The 10,665-nt window shown below is 43.2% G+C and overlaps 1 protein-coding gene across 9 annotated transcripts in view; it reads left to right on the forward strand.

Annotated features, from left to right (window-relative positions):
- The window catches only part of AUH (AU RNA binding methylglutaconyl-CoA hydratase), a 327,291-nt gene that overhangs the window by 105,374 nt on the left and 211,252 nt on the right, over window positions 1-10,665 (forward strand). The window lies entirely within an intron of this gene.

Consider the following 10,665-nt stretch of genomic DNA (forward strand, 5'->3'; position numbering starts at 1 on the left):
CTGGATATAGATAGTACACTATCACTATAGATTGTGATCCTGAGATAAAACAGTCAAGGAAAGCCCTAAAATCACCACAGCTTTCTTCCTAGAGGCATTTTCTAGACTCCCAAGAAGTAAAAACCCAAGCAGTCTGAGATGGTCTTATGGGAAGCTGAAATGGATTAAGCATGTGGGGAACAGTACAGGAGAGGAAGTAATTACACAGAAGAATAGCTTCAGAAACGGGTGACCTTGAGTTTGTTGCTGAATACTAGGATGTGCTTTCATAGGCCAGATGGAGAATGACCAGGTAACTGGTCTAATTAACTAATTAAGAAGAATAATTCCCAGACTTCATAGAGAGACTGGAAAAGTTCCAAATTCTGAGAGGCTTTGTAGGACACACTCTGAATTAAGTGGATATCTGGAAGGATTATGCTGTAGGAGGGCCAAACTAGCCTTAAAATAACAAGTTTTCTACACCTGCCCTAACAGAGCTTAAAAACAAACCTTGCAGAGACCCACCAGTTTTGCAAAGAACTTAATTGCCTGTGGTACAAAGCCCAATATGCTTTAAAGGAAAACAACAAAATGTGGAACACAACTTAGTCAAATAATGTCTAGCAACCAATCAAGTATTAGTAGACACAATGAAACAGAAAAAAATGTGATGCAGGAGAATAAGCAGTGAACAGAAAGAAACAGATTACAACAGAGGTGATGGAATTTGCAGAAAAGGACTTCAAAACACTTGTTTATATTTGTCCTTAAGGATTTAAAAGAAAAATGAGCATAATGAATGAGAATTGCAAGGTATAAAACAGAACCATGTAGAACCTCAAGGGCTAAGTATTACAGTCTCTGAAATGAAAAAAGAAAATGGCAGAATTAATAGCAGAGTAGATATTACAGAAGAAAAGTTAGTGAATTTGAAGACACAGAAGTAGAAAATCAAAACCAACGCACACAAAGAAATGAAAAGTGTAGGAGCACCTGGCTGGCTCAATCCGTGGAGTATGCAACTCTTGATCTCAGAGTCATGAGTTCAAGCCCAATGCTGGGTGTAGAGATTGCATAAATAAATAAAACTTAAAAAAAATTTTTTTTTTAAGGTTTAAGAACATGAATAGAACCTCAGTGTCCTGTGGAGTAGTATCAGGTGGTCTAATAGATTTTACCTGCGGTCACAGCGCAGTGCAGGTGGGAAAAGAAGAAATACTTGAAAAAAGAATGACCAAAGTGTTTTCATATTTGGTAAAAACTAAAGCTCTTTATTGTATCTTCTGTTCTTTGCATCTAAGAGCTATATACTGTCATTGGGATATTTAAAAATATTCATTCATATCATTTCCTGTTAGCTTTATTCTCACAAAACTCTATTTGAGAAAGGCTACTTGAGATCAACCACTAAAAGAACTTTACATAAAACGAATAAGCCAATAGTGAAGATAAAATGGAATACTTAAAAATGATCAATCTTGAAGACAGTAAAAGAAGAACAAGTAAAGTCAGATGAGAAAAATGGAAAACAAAAATCAAGATGGTAAATTTAAACCTAACCATATTGGTAATTATATTTCATGTAAATTTTTCCATACAGTGTAATTAAGAAGCAGAGACTGTCAGAGTGGTTAAAAAAGTAAGCCTCATTTATATGCTATTTATAAGAGACACACTTTAACACCCAGGGGTGCCTGGGTGGCTCAGTCTGTTAAGCATCTGATTCTCGATCTGGCTCAGGTCATGATCTCACAGTTTGTGGGTTCGAGCCCTGTGTCCGGCTCCACGCTCACAATGCAGAGCCTGCTTGGGATTCTCTTTCTGCCTTTCACACTCCAGCCCATGCTCGCTCTTGCTCTCACTCTCTCTGAAAGTAAATAAATAAACTTAAACACACACACACACACACACACACACACACACACTTTAAAGATACAGATAGGTTAAAACTAAAAGGATGGAAGAAGATAAGCCGTGCTAACGGTATGAGCTTAACATCCCATAAAACTAGGCTTCAGGACCAGGAATCTTAACTAGTCATGGAGAGACATTTCATCGTCATGCAAGAGTGAATTCAACAAGATGTAAAAATCCCGAACTTGCAAGCGAGTATAATAACACAACTTCAAAACACACAAGGCAAAATTTCTTAGAACTAAAAGGAAAAATAAAGAAATCCGCTATTTTTGCTGTAGATTACATAGTCGATGGAGCAAATGGAAAGAAAGTTAGTGGGGATATAGAAGACTTGAACTTCACTATGAAGTAAGTTGACCTAATGGATCTTTTCAGAGAACTCTACCCAACAATAGAATTCACATTCTTTTGAAGCTGTACATGGAGTATTCATCAAAATAGAAATATGGGAGGGGGGCCTGGGTGACTCAGTTGGTTAAGTGTCAGACTCTTTGATTTTAGCTCAGGTCATGATCTCACGGTTTGTGAGTTTGAACCCCGTGTCGAGCTCTGTTCTGTCAGCATAGAGCTCACTTAGGATTCTTTCTCTGTCCCTCCCCTGCTCGTGCTCTTTTTCTCTCTCGAAATAAATAAACATTAAAAAACCCCAGAAATCCCTAAAATTCTAAAAAAAAAAATTAGAATATGGGAGTTAAATACATAAAATAAATCTCAATAAATGTTAATTTAAATTTGAAAGATTGAAATAATACATACTGTATTCTCTTACCCCAACAGAATTAAATTAAAAATCAGTAACTGAAAACTATATGGACGTTTCCAGATACTTGGAAATAAAAGAATATACTTCAAAGTACACCTGACAGTCAGTGAAGAAATCACAAGAGAAATAGGAGATATTTTGAACTTAGTGAAAATGAAAACAACATTAAATTTTATGTGAGAAAGTAATGCTTAAAGAGAAATTACAGCTTTAAAAGCTTACATTGGAAAAAAAGAAAGATCTAGGACCAGTGAACTAAACCTCTATTTTCAATAGCAGGGAATTAGTTTGCTAACTAACTTGAATATGAAAACAAAGAGCAGGGAATTAATTAGTGAAAAAGGACTATGCGCAAACAATACAGAAAACTCAATAAAACCAGGGGCAAAAAGGGAAAAAAAAATGTTTAACAATGCTAGCTAACCTGATAATTAAGAAACAAACAAAAAAAGGAAGACCTGAATTATCAATTTTCTGATTAGAATAGGCCATCACTACAAATCCTATAGCTATTAGAGGAATAATAAAAATATCATGCCTGACGTTATGCCAAGAAATTCACCAACTGGAAAGACCTGTGAGAACCCAAAACTGATACTAGAAGAAATAGAAAATCTGAATACTTCTGTATTCTTTTTTAAGAGGGTGAATTTGTGATTAAATGTTTTTCTTAAACCAAATGGTGGGCCCAGATGGCTTCACTGATGGAATCTATCAACCTTTTAAGGAAGACACACTAGCAATCTTACCTGAGTCTGTTCAGAAAACACAAGAGGGGAGAATAGGTCTGGACTTATTTTATGAGGTCCTCATTACTTTCTTGCCAAATCAGAGAAAGGTGGCTAAAAGGAAAGAAATCAACAGACTAGTATCCCTCGTGAAGACAGATGTTATAATTCCTAACAATTTCAGCACATCAGACCCAGTAATCTGTAAACCGGTAAGTTGGGTATGGGAGGTACACCCTCACAGGAGCCCCTGACGATGTGCATTCAGGAACATTACTGTGAACGCTGGAAGGAGGGGCTGCGGGAGGGAGCTTTTGCTTCTCGGCATCGGGAGTCTGCGGCTGTATTTCTCCTCGTGTCTTTTGCTTTCTTGTGTTTGAAATGCCAGCAGGCTGGGGCTAGAGGCGAGGGAGTGGGGGGTCATGACTGACTCGGGCGTCACTGATGTCACGCTACATGGTAGGAGCTTGAAGACCTCCGTCTGGCCGTGCTCCTGCCACTTGTTTGTTGCATGCACCCTCACTCTATCACTTACCCACCCTGATTAAATTGTGTCAAAGCATATTAAGTGCCAGGGGCTGTTCTGGGCACCACAGATCCAGTCCTCAGTCAGTCAAAAATCAATAAACCTCTATAGCAAATAAAAAGAAATCTAAAGAAAGATAATACATCACAACTAAGTAGGATTTATCTCGTTTGTGAATCCGTGTAATTAATCATATAAACAATAAAAATGTGTATGATCATCTCAGTATTTGCAGATATGCAGCATCTGACAGAGTTCAACATTGATTCGTGATTTTTAAAAAGCTCTTAGTTAAATTTGGTAAGTAGGGTACTTCCTCAATCTGATCAGATGCCTTTATAAAACACTGATAGCTAATACAGTCAGTGATGAAAAGCTAAACCCTTTCCCACTAATAATGGAGACAAGGCAAGAATGTCCACTCTGATCACTGAGACTCAACACTGCACGGTAGGCTGTAGCCAGTGCAGTGAGGCAAGAAGAAATAAAAGGCATGCAGATTGGAAAGAAGGATTAAAATCCTGCATTCACAGGTGTCACGATCATGTTCAGAGAAGATCTTAACCAAAAACCGTTAGGACTAGTGAGTGAACCCAGCAGCGTCTCTGACCACAAGGTCAGACGTAAAAAATGGGTTTTACTTCTGTACACACTAGCGATGCACGATTGCAAAATGAAATTTTAAAAGTTACTCTTTTTTACAATAGCATGACAATATGACATGTTTAGGAATAAATGTAACAAAAGGTGTGTGAAATCTGCGCACCGAAAACCATCAAACATGGCAGAGAGAAATGAAAGATGACCAAAATAAACGGAGAGATGGAACTTGCTCATATGTCAGAAGCTGAAACAATTATAACATCGTCAGTTCTCCTCAAATCGGTCGATAGGGTCAGTGCAACCTTAGCCTTTTTTGTGTGAAGTGGCCAAGTGATTCCGAAATGTCTATGGAGATTCAAAGAACAAAGTTGGCTGAATTACGAGGCCTGATCTCAAGACTTAGCATAAAGGTAAAGAAAACAAGTCATCATGAGTCTGGTGTGGGAACGGCCCGCGGGAAGAGACTCAGGCATGTGGGGTCAGGCAGCAGAAGTCGCAAGGGGCCGGCAAAGGAAGTCCCACTTCTCTCCTTGCAAGACGAGTCAGAGTTTCACAGTAATCTGGGTCATAGTGGTATTAGCAAATGTTAATTTAGGGGAAGTTATATGAAGTGTTATTTTATGCCACTAAAGAAAACATAAGCTTAATTGGTGCAATCTGGGTAGATGTGTATTTGTCTCACAGTTTAGCCTCACTCACTGATTTTAATAGACTAGTCAAAAGCAATTTCAGATACTTCTGTATATTACAGAGAGATCGATTTCTGTTGTTTCTAAGATGAGAGAAACTGACGCGAGATGTTTTTATGACATGATTTAAACTTAATTGTATTTAATTCCTATAAAAAGAGGATAACATGCCAGAAGTTAGACCTTGTTCTTTATCTGTGTTTAAAATAGAGCAACATAATTTATAGCGCCTTGCTTCATGAGCATTTAGCTTGTTTTTGAAAATTAAAGACTTCTAAGTTAATTCTCATTATACATACGACTTTAAATAATAAAGGCCATTTATAAACGATTTCTGTGTACCAAGTTAGCAATTGAGTTTAAAATGAAATGCACAGTTTACGATTCTGTGACGTTGTAAGGGGATATTATAAATAGCTTTTATGTAAAACTATGCATATGCATCTATAGGCTCATTTAATTATTAAAAATCACTTGTCAGGACAGTCATGGAAATGTCCTCTGTGACAGTTTTTCTCAGATCTATTTCAGACTTCTGCATGTGTTACTATATTTATCTTTATCTAATCAGCCTTGCTCCGAGGTTTGGTTATTTTATTACAAGCAGCTGTGCAAAGCTTTTTCTTTAAAAACAACATTCTTTTGTAGTGTTGCCATCACTCACATATTACACATTTGGGCAGCAAATTAAAAGCGAGTAAACTGTAGCACTAGATAAAATATATGATGTCACTGTATTTCAAGATACCTTCATGGAAAAACTGCTCTTTTGAGACCATTTAAAACGGAAATATTAAAATTTTTTCAACCATAACGAAAGATATAATCAGCAATGTGGATTATCATTTGTAGGTTTTTGAATATGAAACTTGTTAGTCTGAGTTTAGCTGAGACTATATTTAGTATCCTAAGGGTCGATAGCATGCCAACATTTTTAATTAGTTTGCTCTGACGCTAAGAGATGTATACATACTGGTGTGTACATTTAGTGAGTTTGTATCACTGTCAGAAGGCTACCCTTCCAAACCCGTGACCCAAATGGGAACTTAGGGATATGTAAACTCTTTCACAAGCCTAAACTCGGGACTCACTGCCACTTTCCTGCGACACTTCGGAATATTTTCAGTTCCAGGACATAAACTGATTCAGTTGAGCTTTGAGTTTATTCTGTACGCGAGGTACTGCGATGGGCATTATCTCGTTGTCTTGTACTTCTCCATTAAGCCAAAAGAGGTAGATTCGTCCCATATCACGGTTGGGGAAACTGAGTCTTTGAACCTTCTCCAGGGTCCCCAAAGCTAATTCACGGATCCCGCTAATTCAGATCCCGCTGATGTATTGATGGCCCCACTCGACTAGTCAGGACTGTTGTTGGTTGAGAGAAGTGTTCTGGCGGCAGGAAGATACTCTTCACTCGGAAACACACTGCATGACAGCACGTACGTGGTTGCTAACATAGGTAGTTGTTTACTTTTTCTATTAACCGAGGAGATGCTTGGACACGTGGCTGTCTTAGATTAACCGTCTCTCGTGTTAGAATTCATTTTTGTTTCCTCTACTACTCTGTTAATGCAGACTTCATTCCCTGCGCCCTGAGCACATCTGGCGTCTTGTAACTGGGCTCTGGGATTCTGTCCTCTCCGTGGTACATTTATGTCCCTATGGTGATTGCCGAGTTAATTTACTCCAGAACCTTCAGCAGCTGACCTCACCAAAGAAAGCATCACCTCGCCCTGGCATCGGAGACTGGAGCTTTCTTCCCAGCGTTGCCCTTTGCGCCCCGGTGCCCACGCCACCCCCCCCGCCCCCCCCCCCCCCCCCCCCCAGCCTCTGGAGACCCTCCCTGTTGTCGTGAGGCTGCGGGCCGAGCCGCACAGGTCTGCTGCCTTCAGTCCCCACCGCACCCCTCCTCCGCGAAGGCTTGCCTGGGTCCCGGCATGCCACTTGGTGACAGCACTTAGAGTACCTTGCCATTGTAGCCCCAAGTCACAAAGTCAAGGAAGTTAAGGTGAGCAGAGTAAGTCTGTGCACGCCATCCAGAAGTGACCTTCTTAACACTCTGCCAGATTTTCTTCCGTCTGGTCTCCGCAGTCGTGTGTTCAGGACAACCCACGCCTATTTGTTATGCTCTTGCCGCTCTTGTGTTTGGATACGGATCTTTAAGTGTGCCAAAATGGATGTTCGTTGTCTTTCCATTTTAATTAGTTTGAAGTGTAGTTCTCTTCACTCCTTGCTGATTTCTTACATAATTACAGTTTCTTGGGATCATGTTCTATTTAGTACCATGAAAACACGGTTTATATGCAGGAGAATTACTTGTTGTAACGCTTTGAGGAACACAGAGAAGATCTACTGCAAAGAGACCTGTTTAGCTTACCTTGAGGGACTAGTTTGGGAGAAGGTTCTGGAGGGTTCCTTTGCAAGGCGCCCTAGGGGGGTGAGGAAACGGCTTCGGGGAGCCACCCGCAGCCCTCGAGTTTGGGGATCACAGAAGAGCCATGAGGCCACGAGAGCCAGCGTCTTGCCACACTTGACGAGAATCGCAGTCCGTGGACACAGAGCGATGCCTGTTGCGGGCGAGGGGGCCGCACGGCCCCCTCCGTCTCGTTAGGAATCCCGCATGTGTCTCCGGAGTCTTCTATCCCAGGCTGTAATTTAGTTTCTGCTTGCACAGAGGGCCTGCGGGCCGTGCTTGTGAACCCAGCACGATACAGAGGAGCATACCGTGGACAGGTTTAGTCTTGAGCGTATGTCATGACTTCCTGACAGGTATGGAGTCTGAGCATCTGCTAAACCCAGAGAGTCGCAGTTCGTCCGCTTCACTTGTCACTGTTCTGTGTAAAGAACCCCTGAGTGTGCATTTTAGTGAGTGTGAACATGGCTGCCGGACTGCGCACTCCGGAGTTCTCCTGGATAGGAAACAAGTCGTTTACCTGTCATCTGAGGTTGGACTGTATATTCGATACTGGCTTGCTTTAAACTTCCTTCAAGCAACGAGAGGATCTTGTTGAAGAAACTGTATGAGTCGTTTTCTAGAGAGTAATAGACCTTAGTGTACTTCTAAATATTCTAACTCCTAAATTGGATTTAAAGGAAAAGGGAAATAAAAACAACACTAGTAACAACTGGTGTAGGAACAAGGAGTTTTCTCATTAAATGTTCATCTATTCTCTCTGTGATTTTGGTCCAGTAGTAAGAATATGAACGTTAACAGATTGTTCTGGTGCCTCCATTTTCAAGGCCAACTTTAATGGCTTTGTTTCTTTGCCTTTAGGGTTTCAGGACAACTTTGTTCCAGTTTAGTCCAGACATGTATTATATCGATGTCGAGAGGCATCTCACTGCTTTTCGTTTCCCGTATGTGACCTCCTTGGTAACCCAGGTGTCCCCTACCCTTCGTGCTCCCGCAGCCCGTGGGGTTTGGGTCTCCATGAGGTCGGCAGTCTTGCAAAGTAGTGATGCCCGTGTATGAACGCATAGCCGCACTCACGATCGCCCCTGGGGCCCGAAGCGGGGGTTCTGGCCCCACCCCACAGACTCGGTGTGAGAATTAAGCGAGCTTACAAAGCACCTAGAACAGGGCCAGGCACATCAGAAGCACTAGGTAAATGTCCCCTTGCTGTTTTATGAATGCTGTTTCACAAGGCACCGTTATTCTCATGTAACTCTCCCTTGATCACATGGTATAGTTTTCAAAAATGACTTCTGCTTCTCTCCCCCTACCCGTCACCACCCCTCAAAAAAAAAAAGGGGGGGGGGAAGAAAAGAAAGATTGGTAGATGGGTAGGTTTCCTCAACAACTTTTGTGGCTCAGCTAGACACAGAAAACCATCGAAAGGCAGAGAGGATTCAAATCCTCCCTTCAGAGGAGAGGGATGGTGAAAATAGTTACGTAAGCTGCCCCACAATGCAGTCAGATCACCCCCGTGCCGAGGGCCCTGTGCATTATCCCGAACTGTGTGCTGAACTGAAGGACAGCTCGGGGCTGTGGGCTTTTCAAGGAAGGAAGGAGGTACGGAGGAGGCGCGGGGTGCAGGGCAGCCCCCCTGTCCTGGCCTGCGGCCACACTCGGCTCCCTTTTCCTCTTTCTTTTACAGGCTCATTGGGAGTTTATATCAGTGGAAACCACAGCTTCTGGCTTTGTAGTGAACACACGGTCAGTGACTGACTTGTGTTCTGCACCCTCCAATGACTCCTCTCAGAAACCCAGCCACTTTGTAAGTAGTACAGACCCAACAGGAGTGAGCGTACAGGCACTCGCGCCCCAGAAACCCCACCCCTGCGCCGCTGAAGGCCCTACGAGAGGAGAAGGTTCCCTACTGACACTGGAGCTAGCTACCAGAGCTCGCTGTCCAGTCCTGGCAGAGAGCCCAGCGCTTGGATGTGTGTTCGTGTACTCCCGGCTCCGGGAGGCCTGTGCGGCTGCTCCAGAGGGACTGGCCGGAGCCAACGGGCTCTATCTTGCAGAGGAGTTATGGCGGCAAGGTCATCCAGCCTCCTCCCCTGCAAGATGATGACTCTGTAGTAAATCAGAGGCCAAGTGGCACCCCTGCGGGAACCTCAGCCCCGCCCCCAGACTCTGGGGCCGCATCCTTCCTCTTAGGCCACGGCAGGGATGTCGACGGGATCATGGCCTTCCCATGCTCTGAGGGAAGTTTCCAGTTTGTTCACGAATAATTTCTCTTTATCAGGCCTTTCTGTGCCTTCGCAACTCCCGGAAGGGTGTGTTGGTGTGTAACCAGGAGTCCTCCTGGTGGGAAATGTGGACCCCTGTCTGAGTCGGACACAGAGCCCCTGGGTAGCTAGTCCCACATCCCAGCAGTGCACGGTCTGATAGGACGCCGGGCAGGGACGGGCTACAAGAGTAGAGAGTCTGCGACTCGGGAGACCCTGGAGCCCTCAAGTTCTCTTCCTCTTAGTGAGATGAAAATTATGAGCGCTGTGTTCCAGAGAGAAGAAAACATAATGAATATGCCTTCAACATTTTGTTTTGAGGTTTTGAACCACCAGTTTAGAATCAAATCCTTGGAAAACACGGGACTGCAGCTAATAAGTCACGCGTCCTGCAGCTCCCTGGGGGTACGGGGGACTCTGCTGTGCGCATGTGTGGAAACGCCGAGGAGGAAGTTTCCTTGGTATTCCCGAGCCCTACGCCAGACCTGGCAGAGAGTGAGAACTCTGAAAACATCCTAAATGTTTGCCAAGTGATGCAGTGACCTTTATGACCCTGCCAGGGCTGTGGTGATAAGACAGCTTCTCAAGGAGTGAGAGGAATATGCTCACCAGGACAGGCTGTGGGGGGCCAGCGGGGTGGTGGGATTTCACAGGATGCCCCGGATCACCAGGGGGCGGGTGGCCACGCACCGCCTGCTTTCTCTGGCGCAGGCTGGTCCTTTTAAAGCTTCTCTGCCCTTCACTCTGGACCTGGAGACCGTTTATCTCCTCAGTTTTTTCTGT

This window comes from Herpailurus yagouaroundi, unplaced genomic scaffold, assembly GCF_014898765.1.
Source record: "Herpailurus yagouaroundi ecotype Mexico unplaced genomic scaffold, PumYag 199, whole genome shotgun sequence".
Lineage (NCBI taxonomy): Eukaryota > Metazoa > Chordata > Mammalia > Carnivora > Felidae > Herpailurus > Herpailurus yagouaroundi.